The sequence below is a fragment of the Canis lupus genome, chromosome 2 (genome assembly GCF_011100685.1).
Source record: "Canis lupus familiaris isolate Mischka breed German Shepherd chromosome 2, alternate assembly UU_Cfam_GSD_1.0, whole genome shotgun sequence".
Classification (NCBI taxonomy): Eukaryota; Metazoa; Chordata; class Mammalia; order Carnivora; family Canidae; genus Canis; species Canis lupus.
In genome coordinates, this window is record NC_049223.1 from 59,927,107 (window position 1) to 59,945,186 (window position 18,080).

The window sequence follows — 18,080 nt, forward strand, 5'->3', positions numbered from 1 at the left end:
GTGAACATGACATTTGTGAAAACGCAGCATCATCCGGCAGGATGAAGATGGTGCCGTGGTGTCAACATCATCTCCCACTGCAAACGCTATCAGATCGCTCACAGTAGCAGTCCTCGCAGGCAAAATATTTTATGGAGATCATTTATTTACAAATAGTGCCTCTGATGACATCGTGACCTTCCCTGATAATCAGCCCTCCCATCTTCCACCCAGTGTTCAAGCCCATTAGTATTTGGAGGATTATATATATATAATCCTCCAAATATATATATATATATATATATATATATATATATATATATATATATATATACACACACACACATTTGATTATCCCTTGGCACCTCATGATTTAAAAAGGAAGAAGAAGGGAAGGAAGAAGGAAGAGGGGAAACAACAACAACAACAAAAAACACAAACCCCTGACAGCAAATCCTTTAAAGGGATTGCTTTTTATGGGCTGTGTGCACAGAGTTTTGTGTTACTCTGAGCATGTAAAGGCATCTCGTAATACATATTACGCTAGTATCCTCGGCAGGCTGGAGTCATAAATAACTACCCTCTTAAGTGGTGCAATATGTATTATTTTTCTCCTGTGAACTTGGGACCTCACACACACGATTCTCCAATTGCAAATAATAAAATGTGGGCGAGATCAGGATTCCTAATTCAAGAATAAACCAGAAGAAATGTTGTATTTAAAACTGCATGAACGCTGGGATTTCGAGAGATCCGCCAGTGAGCAGCAAGCGACTTCTCTTTCTGCCCAAATTTGCAGAACTGCCTAAGCCCTGCATCTCTCCATTTAAATATCTCTTGCTTGGGTTGCCACAAAGAGCCTTTGTACATTATTCTGAAAAGCCGTAGGCATAGGATTATGTGTTCTTACATGTCTTATTTTAGGCATCAGCAGCAAAGTATACCAAAGGCAAATTTATGTTTAGAACTATCAATAAAACATAACAGAGAGTCTGCTAAATTAGTAATCATGGAAAACCTACCCGGTTCTCTCTCATGCGCTTACTCCCTCCCCCTTTCTCTCTCATTTTTAATATTACAAAGCAACTTTTAAAGTACTTGCCTTCGGTGTGAGGGTGGTCTCTTAAGACAACGTGTACTTAAATATCTCAGAGGTACCTGAAGGCCTTATTTTTGGAGGGGGGCGTCGAGGGAGAGCTAAACGAAAATCTAATAATGGTTTTAAGTGAAATGCCTTCAAGTCCTGCCAAGGGCCTTTACAATCAAATGTCCGTCACGACAGGCATAATTTATCAGCAAGATGGAAAAGATGGTGTTTGTCAGCAGTTGTTATGAACTCGAATGAACATAGTTTTACCCAGGCCTCTACAAGCTCTATTTCAACCTGTCGGACACCAAGAGACTACCCATGAAACACCTTAGCCAAGAGGGAGAAGGACTCCCCATCTTACCATCTGGTGGATTTTCTCTGGGGACCATGAACAGTAAAGGCAGAAAGGAGGCAATGTCAGGTGAGGTCCTGCCCAAGAAGAAAGCCCTTTCTTTGTGATGGGTTTCAAACTCTGGAGGGAGAGCTCTTGTCATCGTGGGGAGGTGGAGGGGACAGCCATCTGGTATCCCCAGCAGGCAGCGTGCAGACAGGCGTCTGGGTGTGGTTTCTCTTTGGTGCCCAAATCATTTGCAAGAGGCCGAAGGTCTAGGAAACCAAGACAATTATCTCCCTGCGCTGCTGGGTTGTGAGAGCTGGAAGGCCTCCGAGCTCAGTCGGCAGAGTGGTTTTCATTTTCCTTTTAGCCTCAGAGCTGTTTCTTCCCTTCAAATATTATGCAGAACTCTGATTATAAAAGAGATAAAAGCAGAATGCTCTGGTTAAGGTCGGAATTGGGGGGGCTAGAAATCCCACCCACTGAGCGCCCGACCCTCTTTCTACAAGGGCTTCTGAGGGATGCCTAAAGGCTCAGCAGAACATCATTTTAAAACCACTGCTTATTAGCTGCCCTACCCCCAATCACAGAGGAAGAGGTGGAGGAAAGGCTCAGAGAGGCGGAGCGACTTGTCCAAAGTCACACAGCTCACTAAGGCCAGAGAGGGATGAGTAGTGCCAGTAGGGGCTTTGTATGCTACAGTTGCCAAGATTCCAAGCAGACAACCTGCTTCGTTGGCCATGCCTTGCCTGCAACATGCTTTGCCTTATTTTTATTTATTTATTTATTTATTTATTTATTTATTTATTTATTTATTTATTTATAAGCGGTACTGTCTTTCCCATCTTTTGCTTTATTCTTCCTGGCAGTGAGCAGGAATACTTCTTGTTAAGCAGATCTAAAGATGACAAATAGTTCTGGTGACTATTTGCACCTCATCATTTTTCTTTTTTCTTTTTTTTTTAACATTGGATGCTTGCCATGTATATTTCATCTCTTCGGTTTACCATGAGCACAGAGGAGCTGGGACTTCAGCTACTTTTGGACATCCGTGGTCCTACCGGCTTGAGGCCTCCCTAGAGTTCCTCCCCCCGCCTCAGCCGTGTGGCTCAAGCAGCCCAGTTCTTCGAGCACACCACCCCACTGCCCTCAGTTTACCAGCACTGGACACTGGGTAGATCCATTGGTATGAGAAGCGGAAGCTCTGACTCAGCCATGTTCCAACCCAAGCGGGATTCTCTTGCGGTGACAGAAGGAATTCCACCTGCTGAGGATAAGTCTGAGGAGAGAGTCAGCTCCTAGGCCCCGTAGTTCAGCTTTTACAGGCTGTGGATAAGGCCCAGCTGCTACCCCGTCCCTCCCATGTCCGCTGTCTGACCCTTCCTTCAATCTCGCAGAACCTACAGGGCACCGTAGGTTGGAGATGGAGGTCTTGGGGTCTGGAATCATGTCAATAGGGTCACTAACTCTTGACCTAGAATGGGTCACTTCATTGCTCTGTATGTCTCAATTTCTTCATGGATCGGATGAGGAAGATAACTACCTGTCTCAGAGCATCTCAGGAAGCACTCAGGAAGAACTAGCGTTCTAGGACTTGGTCCCGGAAAATCAGCCTTCCTTTCGCTCCACCTCTCAATTCAGGAACAGGATGTTAGGAGTTAGCAGGGTAGGGGCAAGAGGCTACAGAAACATAGAAAAGATAAGGGGGATGGGTTCATCCCCTGTGGGAATGGCAGATGATGCTCCCTACACCTGGTAAGTCCTCCCTCTGTGCAGGTGGCTTCCTCGGTGGCCGGGGACTCTGGGAGCACCAGGGAGTGCATGCTGGGTTATCTTCTGCTTGACATGGCATATCTACACATTCCTGAGTTGTTTGGTATTACAGGATCTTTTTTTTTTAATATTTTATTTATTTAATCTTGAGAGGCACAAGAGAGAGGCAGAGACACAGGCAGAGGGAGAAGGAGGCTCCCCATGGGGGCTCCATCCCAGGACCCTGGGATCACGACCTGAGCCAAAGACAAATGCTCAACCACTGAGGCACCCAGGCATCCTGGTATTACAAAATCTTAATAGTCTCTGAGTCTGTGGGTATCTTTCCATCGAGAACTTGAGCCTCCCATCATGACCACCACACCATTACGTTCTCTTCCCATACACTCTGCTCACTAGTTCGAGTTGGGGGCTTAGCCTTTGCCACCAAGGAGCCCTGCACATTTAGAGATGTTTCCATCCTGGTTCCAACATCAGAGACTGAGTCCCCTCCCTGCTGCCCCGTGTGTTTTACTGAAATACCACAGTTGGGCTAATCTACAGGCAGAACGGAGCTCATTGTCTCAAATGCTCTCTGAGTGCCTCTAGCAAAGTAAGAGGCAAATGGCAATACAATGAATCAGGGGCTCCCAAAGAGAGGGGAGAGAAAGACCTGGGGAGCAGAGCGGAGGGGGACACTTCCAGCTCTGGGTGTTAGGACAGGGTCCACAGAGAAGGTGGCTTTGCTCTGGGTCCTGAGGACGAGGGGTGCATCAGTGGCAGAGAACTGGTCAGGCAGCGACATCCTTGTAGGGGCATGTTCGATGTGAAACGTCACTGAAAGTACCCATGGGGGTCTGGCAGGGTCTCGTAATAATAATAACAATAACACGTAACACCATTTGAATGCTTCCTATCTGCCAGGTTTCTTTTATGCACTTTACAGATATTCCTTCATTGCATGTTCAATGAAAGATCGCTCTGACTGTTTCCCATTTCACATGAGAGTTCACATGTGTCAGGGGCAGGGCTGGGCTTCAGACTCCTGCCAAGTCATCTGCTGCTCATGACCACTACTCAATGGCCCCAAATGCACTGTGTCATGCCCTGGGGAGAGGTTGGTGAAGGAGGACAAATGTGATCTCTGCCCTCCCAATGCTCACACTCCAGTGTGTGTTGATAAGAATTCAGACTTCACTCTTTCTCACGGCACTGTTTTTAGGAATGCTAATTAGGTGTGTAGGATCCTCACCCTGCAGTGGTATGTGGCCTTTGAGTTTGTGTGAGGATATTTGTGGTTATTATCGCCAGTATTTTCCTACCATCTCCCGATTTCCCATCAGCCCCTGATTTCTGTGATTTCGGGCAGGCTGATGACACCCTTGGCCCAAGGTGGAATGCAAGTGAGACCAGGCTAAGCCAATCAGTGCATTCTATCTATTGGCTCCAGTTATTAATTCGGGAGTGAAAGTGTGACTTTAGCTGGTCTGAATCATATTGGTTTTCAGGTTTTGCCTGGAAGTGCTGAGACAAAGATTCTCTTTCTTCCCCTCAGCGGCATGAACAAAAAAAACAGGAAGCTGTCTAAGCTACTGAAAGCCATCTTGGGACTGGGAGAAGAAATGCTTGCTGAGGTTGGGGGGGTCATCACCAAACCAATGGAGCAGAGAAATCAAGAGAATGAAGCTGGATCTGGGTGACATCACTGGCTCCTGGATCATGCTTCACCTGAAGCCTTAGCAGATCCAGCCCTGGATTTTTCAGCCACAAAAGGCACTTGAGTCAGGAGTCCATTTGATTACAGAGCTTCTAGCTCAGGAGGTTGTAGGAGTGACTATTGGTATGGGAAAGTCTCCTGAGTCTGCTACCCAGGCTTCTTGTGTCTTCTCCAAATCTCAGTTTCATTATCTGTAACATGAGAGGTTCAGATTGAAATAACAGCAATGAGGGGTGCCTGGGTGGCTCAGTGGTTGAGCGTCTGCCTTCAGCTCAGGTCATGATCCCGCGGTCCTGGGAATGAGTCCCACATTAGGATCCCCGCAGGGAGTCTGCTTCTCCCTCTGCCTATGTCTCTGCCTCTCTCTGTGTGTCTCTCATGAATAAATAAATAAAATCTCTTTTTAAAAAAGAAATAACAGTAATGATGAGGATGATGGTCAGGACCACCCCTTATCAGGCACTTTCTGCTTACCACCTGCTCTGCTGAGGGTTTTTCTATGCAGTATCTCATTTCGTTGGTTCAACAGCCTCATGACGTAGTAACTAACACAAGCAGCTGATGACCAGAGAGACTGAATCACTTGCTTAAGGCTACACAACATGATTGGTGAATAACATAGCTGAGATTTGATTCAGGCATCTAGCATTATGGACCAGAATTTTTTTTTTAAAGATAGTAGTCTCTCTCTTTTTTTTTTTAAGATGCATTTATTTTTATGTTGGAAGGTGCAGGACATGAATGAGGGGAGGCACAGAGGGAGAGGGGGAGAAACCCATTCAGACTCCTCACTGAGCACAGAGCCCGACTCGGGGCTGGATCTCACAACCCTGAGATCATGACCCGAGGCAAAATCAAGAGTCAGACGCTTAACCGACTGAGCCACCCAAGTGCCCCAAGAGTAGCTTCCTCATTGCAAAACCCTTCAGATGGCCTGTGAGCTCTAAGAGGCTGGGGACCTCAGCTGTCACTCACACTTTAGACCTGCAGCACCAAGCATAGACTCAGCAAGGAGTAGACATCCAATGTGTATTGTTGGAATGAATGAATGAATATGTGAATGAGTGGCTCAATGAATTCAAGGAGGCTGTGTAGCCTTCAAGCCTTTTAAAACCTGTCTTACGCTCTTTGCCTAATAAGGGCTCCCAAAGCATTTCCTGGGTGAAGGGCAAACCCTTTCTCCTCTTCTGAACTAGTGTTTGCTCTACTGGCTGTCCCCCTCTAATGAGAGGACACAACCCAAGGGGACTGCGTCTCCAGACTAATTATTTTGTGGTTGCTCTGACCACACAATTCAAAATATTCAGTCTACTGTTGGTGTTTTACATCTTGCCACTGTTGCCCTTGTCAACTTCCAAGGGCACGGAGCCACGGCCCAATGGGCTAGCCCTTTCAAGGTCAGTTTGACAGCAAACACAAACTTAATTGAGCTGGAATAATAATTTCTCTTCCCCTTTGCTTGATGTGCAGGTGACAATACTTAAAATATCGACATGCCTTAATACTTTTAAATTCAGTTGTTTGCTGATCAGCAGCACTACTTAAATTGACCAATCTATCTTGCCCAGCTGAAGATCAGGGGATCAGCACTTAATTTCATTCCCTGAATAAAGAATTTTTTTTATATCCACATGGAAATATCAGAACATGAAAGGTTAAATCAATATGGAGTTTTACATTGCTTAAAGGGCATTTGCATCAAAGCAGCCCTGAATGCAATTCACTTGTTTAATGAATTTTTTATGCTTATTTAATGAATTTCACAAAGGTTTGGTGTTTTTCATAAAATGGATAAGGACTTCCAGTTTTATGAAATAATAAAAATGGAACTGAAGTTATGAAATGAGCAATCTCATTAGTTAGGCATGATATATTCATATGAAAATGTACATGTCTCTGTATTATTGCCTGGGCACCATTATGCGAACAGTGGCTTGTTATAATAGCATGGCAAATATTCTTCTAGTTAAGATATCAAGAAGTGACAGAAGGAAATTGCATTTTCTCCCCATTTCTAATAATGACATAATTAATGCTCATTTAAAATAATTACCTGGGCATTGTTTCCCAAGAGTGCAGAGGCCTGGCCCCACAGTTAATGTGCCCTGAGATACTTTGGAACCTCAGGAACTCAAATGATGCCCCTTGTTTTTTAATCTGTTATTTGTTGAAGTAAGAGTGATTTCCTGCCTTTCTGTTTCACTGGTGTACATACAGAATGCACCGGACTCAGTGTATCACATTGTCCACATACAGAAGAAATATCTGCATCCTGATGGAGAGAGAGAAAGAGAGAGGAGAGTGATTGACTGTGGTATCAGTTCTCCCTCCTTTGGCTTTTTTAAGGGGTTGTGTGTTGCTTTGGACTGTGGGCTTCTTGTTGTGCGTCCACAGTTTGGCGAAACAGTCAAGTATTATGCATCGACTCCTCTTTGATGTTCAGAGGTCAGAAGGTGCCCTGATTAAAAATTAGGGCTTGGAAACACAGCTCTAATGCCAGTACCACTGTTTGACCATGGGCAAGTTACTTAACCTCTCTGAACCTCAGCCGTCAAATAAGGAATCAAGCTTGGTAGCTCCTGTCTCATGGGGTGGTGGGCAAGACTAAATGAGTCCATACACTAAAAATGCTTAGCATGGTGCCTGGCATCTGGTAGACGCCCCATAGCGTCAGCCGTGGACATAGATGCTATTGGTGAGAAGCTGCGCCTGGCGTGGGCTGCACGCGCTGGTATGGAGTCTGAACAGAAGTCATGAATCAGTGCTAGGCAGGGCCTCGCTGGGGAAACTTGAAACTGTTTCATCTCTCTTTCTTTGCCTATTCAAGAGGACAGGCAGCTGGAATGCTTCTCTGGCATTCAGCACTGATATCAATCTCAGCAACATTAATAATACAGCGCAACCAAATTAATTGTGGCTTCTCTGATTTCAGAGAGCAGACAAATTCAGACGAACACTTCAGTGAGCATGTGTGGGGCGCCCAGTGGGTGCTAGGCAGCAGGGCCCTGGAAAAAAAGGAAAGGAAGGGCTTCCCATTCTCAAGGAGTTCGTCATGTTGTAGGGCAATTTGGAACAGACAGGATACAATTTTATTACCAATAAAACTCCTTATATCTGTGTAGCACTTTGTAGTTTTCAAAAACTCTTCAAGAATCACATAAGTAGCTGGACCCACCGATCCCACAGGACTCTTTTGACAGTAGATTGAAATAATTTCATTGGACGCAGAGCGGTATTCAGCATTGCGGTTAGCAAATGGGTTCCTGCAGTTAGAATTTCAGCAGTGGCTCCGCGTAGTCCCAGCTGTGTGGCCTCCTGTAAATCACTTAACCTCTCTGAGCATCACTTTCCTGATCTTTCAAACGGCGACGCTAAAGAGACCCACTAAACTTGGTGGTATGTAAGACACATCTCTGCCTCTCTCCTCTACACTCTTAAAACTGTAGGTCCAATGCGCCCATAATCCAGGTGGAAAGGAGTGTTGCAAAAAGTAATGGAAGATGCTACCCCCTAGTGGTAGAGTTAGGTAATTCAGAACTTCACAGCAAAGATAAGAGAGAAACTTTGCCTTTTGACAGTGGTCCCTAAGTATTTACTTTATGAATTAAAAACAAAACAAGACAACATCTCAAAAAAAAAAAAAAAAACCCACCACAGGCCATATGACTGATTGGAGTTTGAATTATCTCTTATTTTTCATAGTCACTGATATACGTGTTTGTGCATATATTACCTATACGTGTATATGTCATATACATGTGACATGCATGTATGTACACACATATGTATGTATAATATATGTATATATGTGTGTATGTTCATATATACATATACATAATTTTCTTTTAAGATTTTATTTTTCAGTCATCTCTACACCCAATGTGGGGCTTGAACTTACAACCCTGAGATCAAGAGTTTCATGCTCTACTGACCAAGCCAGCCAGGCACCCCAACACATGTAATTTTTAAAGCTGTGTCTTGGAAGAGTCAGTCGACCATTATGGAATATCCAGAAATTACAATTTTCTACTTGAATCCACTATACAGTCTAGTGTATTAATAATAATAAAATACAAAACAGAGAAATTATAAAGCAATATTCTTTGCCTTGTAAAATCACTTTAATATCACTTTTAATATAGAAATGATAAAAGTACTCAGTTACTCAATTCTCTTCATGTCCCCCCAAATTTTCTTCTAGGGAGAATTAGGGTGAATCTTACTTAGTATCTTATGCTGTTAATAATAAACCTAATAATATTTCTTTAAGCTCAGGTCTCAACTCCCAAGGTCAGAGATCCTTGTAAGACAGGACACTGCCTCTCCTGTGTGTCTCTTATCTTCTTATGTCTGCACATTTCCCTCCAAACCTGCAGTTTGGGACCTACTAGGAGAGCTCTGTGACCTGCCCCTGCCCGCTACTCTAGGCAGGGGATCTCCTCCCCCCACCCCTACCCCACTGCCCTCTCACAGGTGAAGCCTGTGCCCCGGCATCCGTGTTACGAAAACACTCCTCTTGCAATTCTGATGGTTCCCTTGAGAGACACTCTGATTCCACACAATTGGCAAGAAATCCTGAAAGAACGTGGCACGGATTCTCAACAAAAATGATGAGGGGATAAAGATACTTTTGCAGAGCCCTGCTAGGTTCTCAGTCTGCCTCCACCCACACTCTTGATTCAACACAGCAGCCCCTCAAGGTCAATAACAGCCTCATTATTTTCTAAGGGAAGGCGCCTGGATTCACAGGTGCACTCAGGGTCCCACGCTACACCTTCATGTCCCACACCAGCTCTCCAGGTGCTTGGGCCCCAACCTTGCTATCATCCTTGCCTCTGTCTCCCGCCCCCTTATAGCCTCACAACACCCCCCCCCCCAACGGATCCTTCTGGAGCTCCCCACCCTGTCTGGCTCCCCATCACAGGCAGCTGGGATCCTGCAGCAGCCTCCTACCAGCCCTTCCCTACTTACTCTGGCCCCTTGCTCCGTCACCCAGGTGGAAGCCAGAGTGGTGCTTTCAGATGCAAATCAGATCACGTTATGCCTCCGCACAAAACCCAACTCATTCAGAGTAAAATCCTAAATCTTTAGGGTGGTTGGCTAACCTGAAGTCTCCTTCAAACTCCCAGGCTCTCCCCCAGCTAGCCAGCCGAGCACTTGCTTTTCTCTTCCTGTTATCTGTGGCTTTCATCCCCTCCCGGAGAGGCCTTCTCCTGCGGGATACCTCTCCCCATCCTGTGCCCTGAAGCTGTTTTACTTTTCCTTGCAGTACTTCCAGTCACTTGACAGAGCACGTTTACAGTTTCCTTGTTTATTGTCTGCTTGACTTCTTCGCTAGGACGGGGGGTGGGGGTGGGGTGGGGGGGTGGGGGGGTGGGGGGGTGGGGGGGTTGGAGGGGAGAGGAGAGAGTGGGGGTGGGAAGGTGGGGGGTTGGAGGGGTTCTTCTGTGTCACATCTTCACCGCCTAGAGCATTGTGCATAGGAAGCTATGGATGACTGCTTGTTGAATGAATGAATGAATGAATGTATGCCTGGGCCCCAGGATAACATTTGCTCAATGTCTGAAACTATTTTCCTGTCTCCATCCTCTTGTGGTTCAGGGGACAAAGAGTGACTTGTTTCAATCAGGCCTTCTTCTGACTTACTCTCCAGGCCTGGGGAGGGCAAGTCCATGGGGCGGATGCAGAGGGTCAGTGAGTGCAGACCCCAGGCCAGCCTTACAGATGCTTTAAAGACAGAAGCCAAGGGCGCCTGGGTGGCTCAGTGGTTGAGCATCTACCTTCAGCTCAGGTTGTGATTCCCGAGGTCCTGGGATCAAGTTCTGCGTCAGGCTCCCCGCAGGGAGCCTGCTTCTCCCTCTATGTCTCTGCCTCTCTCTGTGTGTCCCTCATGAATAAGTAAATAAAATCTTGGGAAAAAAAAAAAGACAAAAGCCACAACAGCACAGAAAGCGTCTAATCCTTGAGCTTTCCCCTCCTATTCACCTTGTCCTCCTTTAGTTGAGGGTAATTTCTAAAACTCAGTTTAATGATGTTTCCAGCTAATTGAGGCTTTCCTGACTACCCCACTTGATGCACTGATTAAGCACCCCTCTCGGCTTTGCGTGCGCATGGAGGCTGGGAGGTAAAAAGTGAACAAGACGAGGCCTGTGCCTTCCAGGTGCTGACAACTCCAGCAGGGAGAGAGACAGACACACACACAGGGACTCATAACCCAGGGCAGAATGAAGATAGAGGTAAGCAGAGCTGACAGTCCTGTGCTGGGGGCCAGGAGGGTCCATTACATTAACTCTTGTTCCATCCAATTTATTACCACCACGATCCCTAATCTAATAATAATTTCTGGTAGGCCTGCCTTCTTTGATATCAAAGGGGTATTTTTCTACTGCCAAAATTAATGATAAAAGAAAACAATTCACTGGAATTAAAAGCAGTTGTGCTTGCTGGTTGTTGAGAGGGTCATGGGCTCTTCTCGGGAGGACGGAGGGGGTGGTGCTCGGGAGCACCTCTATAAGGACCCACTTCTCCAAGGACCTCCCTCTAGCACAGCACATGCAAAAAACAAAGTCACCACTGGTCTGTCTCTAGCAGCGCTGCCATTTCATGGTTAACGTCTGGGAGGGAAAATATTTCAAGTTTTCAACCGAAAAGATGCATTCCAGGTTTGGGGCAGGATCACATGAGGGCTGGCACCTCCCACGTGGGGATGCGCGGGCTGCCAAGGCCGTGTCCAGCAAGCCCGCACCAGGCGCAGCCTGCTCTGCCTCTACACGGTTCCTCGACCTCAGAGGCTGCTTCACATGGTGGTGGGCCTGCCTTTTCCACTCGCATTTTCTATTGTGTTCCGTGAGCCCTGGCTCTACATCCCCACCTTTGTCAGACGAACCCTAGGTCACTGGGCAGAATGGATCCGCCATCAGATGCTGGGGGTGATGTTGAAAATACCTGTGACCTAGTAGAGGGAGGGCTTTTCTCTTGTGACTCATGAACGAAGTGGGCACATCGTGTGTCAGGTGTCGCAAGTGAAAACGCGCAGGCACAGTCAAGGGCCATGAGTCCAAGGGGCCAGGTTTCAGGACGCACAGGCTTGGTGTGAGAGGTGGGGGGCCCTGTCTCCACATCAGAGAACACCCATTACTCAGCCCCAGTCAGCTGCTGCCAGGCAGGAATGCGGTGGGCCCGGGCAGGAATTGGGATTTTTCATGTGATGCGCAGCCCCACTGAAACACGCCCCGGGGCCCCTAGCATCACAGCCCAGTTCGCAACTGGCGTCTGTATCTTCAAAGCAAGCTCTAAAAGCTTGATTATGGTCCTCGGCTCCCAGAGACGGGTTTGGCATTTACATCTGTGAACACGCAGCCCTGCTCGGGGGCGTGGGGCTCTGGAACACGACGTCTCCTTCTTTCCAGGTCGGGCGGTAGTTGACAACGTAGGAAAACACTTTTTTTTTTTAATTTTATTTATTCATTCATGAGACACACACACACACAGAGGCAGAGACACAGGAGAGGGAGAAGCAGGCTCCATGCAGGGAGCCGGACGCAAGACTCGATCCCAGGTCTCCAGGATCACGCCCTGGGCCAAAGGCAGGTGCTAAAGCGCTGGGCCACCAGGGCTGCCCAGAAAACACTCTCATCAGGGTTACAGACCCCGCGGTCCAGATGAGGAGGAGCTTCTCTAGGTGCTGCGCGAGGTGGAGACGTGGGCGGGGTCCCCAGCCTGAGCGCCTTCTCCTTCCCCGAGTGGAGCAGCATCTTCGCGGTTTGAACGCGCAGCTGCGGGGCTGCCACGGGGGCTAGACGTTTCCGGAGCCTTTCCCCGTCCGAGATGGGTGCGTCCGGGAAGGTCTGCACCGTCTTGGATCAAGGGGGCACTGTAGGGGTGTCGCGACGCCAGGTGTGGGTGCAGGACTGGCTTCTTGGGGCCTTGAGCTGCTCTGCGAACAGCCCCACTGGGCAGCTGGAGGCCCAACGTGGGAGACACCTGAGGCCACGTGGGCAGCGGGGCCCCAGTCCGTCCAATTCCCCCACCCACGGGTCAGGCGTGGGGTGAACCTCCTGGGTCCCTGCAGAGCTCGTGGCCACCGCTGAATGCCCGGAGGGAACGTTGGTGGGGGAGGAGCAGGAACAGCCCGGAGCCCGAGCCCCGCCTGCCTGGCCGGCGCACTCGCCTTCTGGGCTGCTGCTGCAAGTTAGGGATCCCAGGGACCGGCCTGGCCTGCCTGCGCATCCCGGAGGGAGTTCAAAATGAAGTAGGAAGGACTAAGACATCGTAATGAAGTACGGATTCCGTCCTCCTTCCTTCAAGGAAAAGGCACGAGTCCTCTTATTCCTTCCTCCTACTCCCTGTCTTTCTTTCTTCTTTCTTTCTTTGTTCTTTCTTTTCTTCTTTCTTCTTTTTCTTTTCTTTTTTCTTTTTCTTCTTTCTCTTCTCTTTCTTTCTTTCTTCTTCTTTCTTTATTTTTCTTTCTCTGCTTTCTTCTCAATATCAATGCACTAAATTTGAAGAACACAGAAAAGCACACAAAAAAGAAATGATCTTCTACCTAAAAATTGTCCCTATCTTTTTTTATTTATCTTTCCGGAGCTTTCTCCATTTTTTTTTTCCTTAACAAAATTGAGATCATACTGGCCTCACTGATATGTAATCTGCCTTTATCACTTAGTACGTGGTGAACATGTTCCCATGTGATGAAACATTTTTCGATGTGATTTTTAATGGTCGCACAGAAAATTTGTGTTACGGATAGACTATGATTTATGGAACCAATTTCATATTGTTTGGATATCCAGCTTGTTTCCAAATTGTCTGTATTATAAATATTATTGTAATTAATATCCATGTCATAACCACTAGTTCATATCGCTGGTTATATTTTAGGATTCATATTTGCAAATGACATTGTTAGGTATAAAGTTTATGTACATTTTTCAGGCTTTTGAACATTGGAAGTTTCTCTGTGGACTAGCAGCATTGAAATTGACAAATTTCCCAGGACCCTTTCAAATGCTGAGAATTATCATTATTATTTTAAAAGCCTTCTCTTTGAGCTATAATTTTTCTGGTACTGTCAGGTGCTACTAAGTGCTAACAACTAGATGAAGTATATTTAATTATTGGGTCTATTTTAAAAAGAAACCAAAACCAAAACTCAGGTTAAATTATATGTCTGAAGCCACATTCTGATTTGAACCCAGGCTTGTCTGACACTGTACTCTGAATTCATCTAATATGCTGCCTTTTAGTAGCTAAAAAATATATTATTAAAAAGCACCCTATTTCTTGAGGCTTCTGGGTGGTGCGGTTGGTTGAATGTCCAACTTTGGTTTCAGCTAATGACATGATCTCAGGGTCATGAGATGGAGCCCTGTGTAGGGCTCCATGCTCAGGGTGGAGTCCGCTCAAGATTGTCTCTTTCTCTCCCTCTGCCTTCCCACTTGTGCTCTCTCTCTTTCAAATAAATAAATAAATAAATAAATCTTTAAAAAATTATTTCTGTGATGCATAGTGAGGCCAAACATTTTTCCATATCTATAAACCATTTGCATGGCTTCTTTTGTTAGTCACATGTTCATGTCTTTTGTTAAAGTTTTTATATTATGGTTATATTTTCCCATTTATTTGTAGATGCTCTTTACATATGCCGGGCATTAATCTGTTATCCATTTTTCTCTCAGTTTTTCATTTTTCCTTTTTATTACATATGTGCTACTTCTCAACCCATAAAATTTAAAATTTAGAGATATAGTCTAGTAAAGTGACAAATAACATTCTCAAAGTTCACAAAACTTCAGAGCTGGGAAGAACTTCTGAGGTTATTACTGTTTGCTTCATGTTCACATGCAAAAACAGAGACCTGGGTAACAAAGTGACTGTTCTATAGGAATAACACTCAGAGAAAGCTTCTTCAGGAAAAACTGCATGTTTTCTTACACACCTTTGTTTAATGGGAGGAGAAAAGGAACTGTGCAACCTAACAAATCAAAATGTCAGAAACAGAACCTCATGCCTCTGGTTTTACATTCTCTTTGTCAAGGGGTAAATTCATTTAATAATTCAGTTAGATCATCTCACAGAATATCACCTGGTACAGGGAACCCTTTTAAAATTAAATCTTATGGGAAAGTTCAATATCAACTGATATTCCACTTGTGCTCAGGCTCATGAGCAGATCTCCAACTGGCTCAGATCAGAGCCACTGGGGTATAGGGTGAGGCTTTCCCTTCATGTCCCTGTGCCCATAGCGGGTATCTGAGTTCTTCACCCTGAGTTCAGGACTCCGCATGGGTGAACGATATTGGGGGTATTAGGGGAGGGAGTGGCTACACTGGGGGGTTGCTGTCTATACTGGAGAGTAGCTGTGGGCTGAGTCTCTTTCTCTTTGCTCTCACTCTGTGGTCACCTCCTTTCCACTGTGGAGGATGCTGCTCTGTGAACACCTTCTTCTTCTACCTGAATAACCCTCTGGCTTCTCCTTTCCTTCCTCCACCCCTTCTTTAGTCTTTAGAGCAGAAAAACATATGCCCAAACTGGGAATCTTTTTCTGCTGTCGTATCAACTGAGGGAATGAAAAAGTGGGCCACGTGAAGGATCTGAAAGTAGAAAATCAAGCAAAACAAACAAAAGACAATACTTTGAGGTGCACCACTGCAGTAGACAAAGCAGATAAGAACGGAGTTGTTGTGGGGGGCACTTTCATGCTTCCAGTCCGATCCCTAGCCCCACCCCTAACCTGCACTAGCAGTTTCTTGCAAAACAACCTCATGGGAGTAAAAGGGCTCCATGCGCAAAATTCAAAACCAGTGATATGGTCCACCATCTCATTTTACCTCGGGATTGCTGAAGCCCAGAGACAGGAATGCACTTGCCTGAGGTGTCACACCGCAAGTTATTAGTTTGGCTAGGTCTTAAATTCAGCTGACCCTTCCAGTGCTCTCTTGAGGCTAATATTTTGTCATGCAAATAGAAATCAAGAGACATCAAGTTAAAAATAGTCATTCTATTTAAGAAAAAAAATTAACAAAAACATAGATGTAGGGACTCCTGGGCAGCTCAGTGGTTGAGTGTCTGCTTTCGGCTCAGGGCACGATCCTGGAGTCCAGGGATCGAGTCCCATATCAGGCTCCACATGGGGAGCCTGCTTCTCCCTCTGCCTGTGTCTCTGCCTCTCTCTCTGTGTCTCTCATGAATAAAGAAATAAAATATTTTAAAAAACCCATAGATGTAGAGAACTGATACAACGAATCCCCATGTATCTGCCTTACAATTTCAGCAATTATTAACACACATGTACAAAGTCAGTCTAAAGCTGCTAGTTGCTCTCTCCAGCAATATGCCTGTGGTCTAGTTGGGCAGGAGGCTGGCGTACAGAGAATTAAGTGGGTTCTTTTAATTAAGTGACTTCTTAGCACTCTGTGGCAGAAGTAGGCTGTGAATCAAGATATTTTACTTCTTCCTCTCCAAAACGTACACATTTTAGTTTGTTTTCTTGTCCTAGTCAGCAGCTTAGAACCTCCAGTACAATGTTGAATGAAAGTGAGAATTTGTTGTGTTCCTGATCTCATAGGAAATGTACTTAGTTTTTCATCATTAAATATAATCTTAGCTTAGGTTTTTTCATAGATGCCCTTAAAAAGTTTTCTTCTATTTCTAAATGGCAAAGAGTTTTTAATTACGAGTGGGTACTGAATCTTCTCAAGTGCTTTCTCTGAATCAATTGAAGTGAACATGTGATTTTTTTCCCTTTATTCTATTAATAAGCTGAATTACGCTGGTTTTCAAATGTTAAACCAATTTCACATTCCTGGGATAAACTCTACTTGGTCATACTGTATTACCCCTTTTTCTTTATTGCCGGATTCAATTGCTAATATTTTGTTAGAAATGTCTGTGTTCATGTTCCTTAGGAGTGTTGTTCCATAGTTTTTTTTTTTTTTGAATGATCTTAGCATCAAGATAATGTTGACTTCATAAAATGAGCAAAGAAGAGTTTGTGTGGAGTTGAAATGATTTCCTCCTTAGATGTTTGGGAGATTGAGTAGAGTTACTTGGGTATGGAATTCTACTATGGGATGATTTTAAATTATAAATTCAATTTCCTCAATAGATACAAGGCTGTTTAAATATCATTTCATCCTTTGTCTATTTATTAAATATATTTTCAGGGAATTCAACCATTTCATCGAAATTGCCAAAAGTGTTAGCATAAAGTTATTAAAATTCCCCATTATTTTTTAATGTCTGTAGAAACTGTAGTGATGTACCCTTTCTCATTCATAATATCAGTAATTTGTTTTGCTTCCTCTCTTTCTCTTCCTTCTAACCCTTTCTCTTTGAGTAGTTTAGCTTGAAATTTATTACTTTTATTGATCTTTTCAAATAACCAACTTTTGGTTTCATTAATTTTCTTTCTTGTTTGCATATTTCTATTTCCCTGATGTTCATGCTTATCTTTATTTCCTTCCTTCTATTTCCTTTGAAATAATGTCTTATTAATGTCTTATTTATTACCCTTGCTTTTCCACATAAGTTTTAGACTTTTCTGCTTTTCCAATATAGGCAGATAAGGCTAATAAAAAATTTTCCTCTAAACTGTGCTTTAAGTATAGACCACACATTTTTATACATTGTATGCTCATCATCATTTAATTTCAAAACATTTTGTAAGTTTTCTCCTAATATTTTCTTGACTCACAGGTTATTAATTAGAGTATGTTGCTTAATTTCCATATAATTAGAGGTTTTCCAGATATATTTTATTATTAATTTGCTTCCTCTTCCTGCTTTGTGGCCAGAAACTCTCCAGGTAGAAACTAAAGTGGGCTTACTTCCTACATCTTTCTTCTCTCAGAGATAAAGTTTCCGGATAAAATACAGAACACCCACTGAATTTCAAATTTCAGGTAAACAGTGAATATTTTTTTAGCATAAATATGTCTCAAATATTGGATGGAAAATATTCATATTAAAAATCATTTGGGGCATCATGTATTTCTTTTACTAAATCTGGCAAAGCTACTCAAAGACCACACAGTTCTATGTTGCCTGTTGTTCAGTGTCTGAAGACAGTTGATTCATGTCCTTGTTTTCTTTCAGTTTTCTTGTTTGTAATGGAAGGGAGAGTCTGGTACTAGTTACTGTCTTGGTGAGAATCAGAAGTCTCATACTTCCTTTTTTAAAAGATTTTATTTATTTATTCACAAGAGACA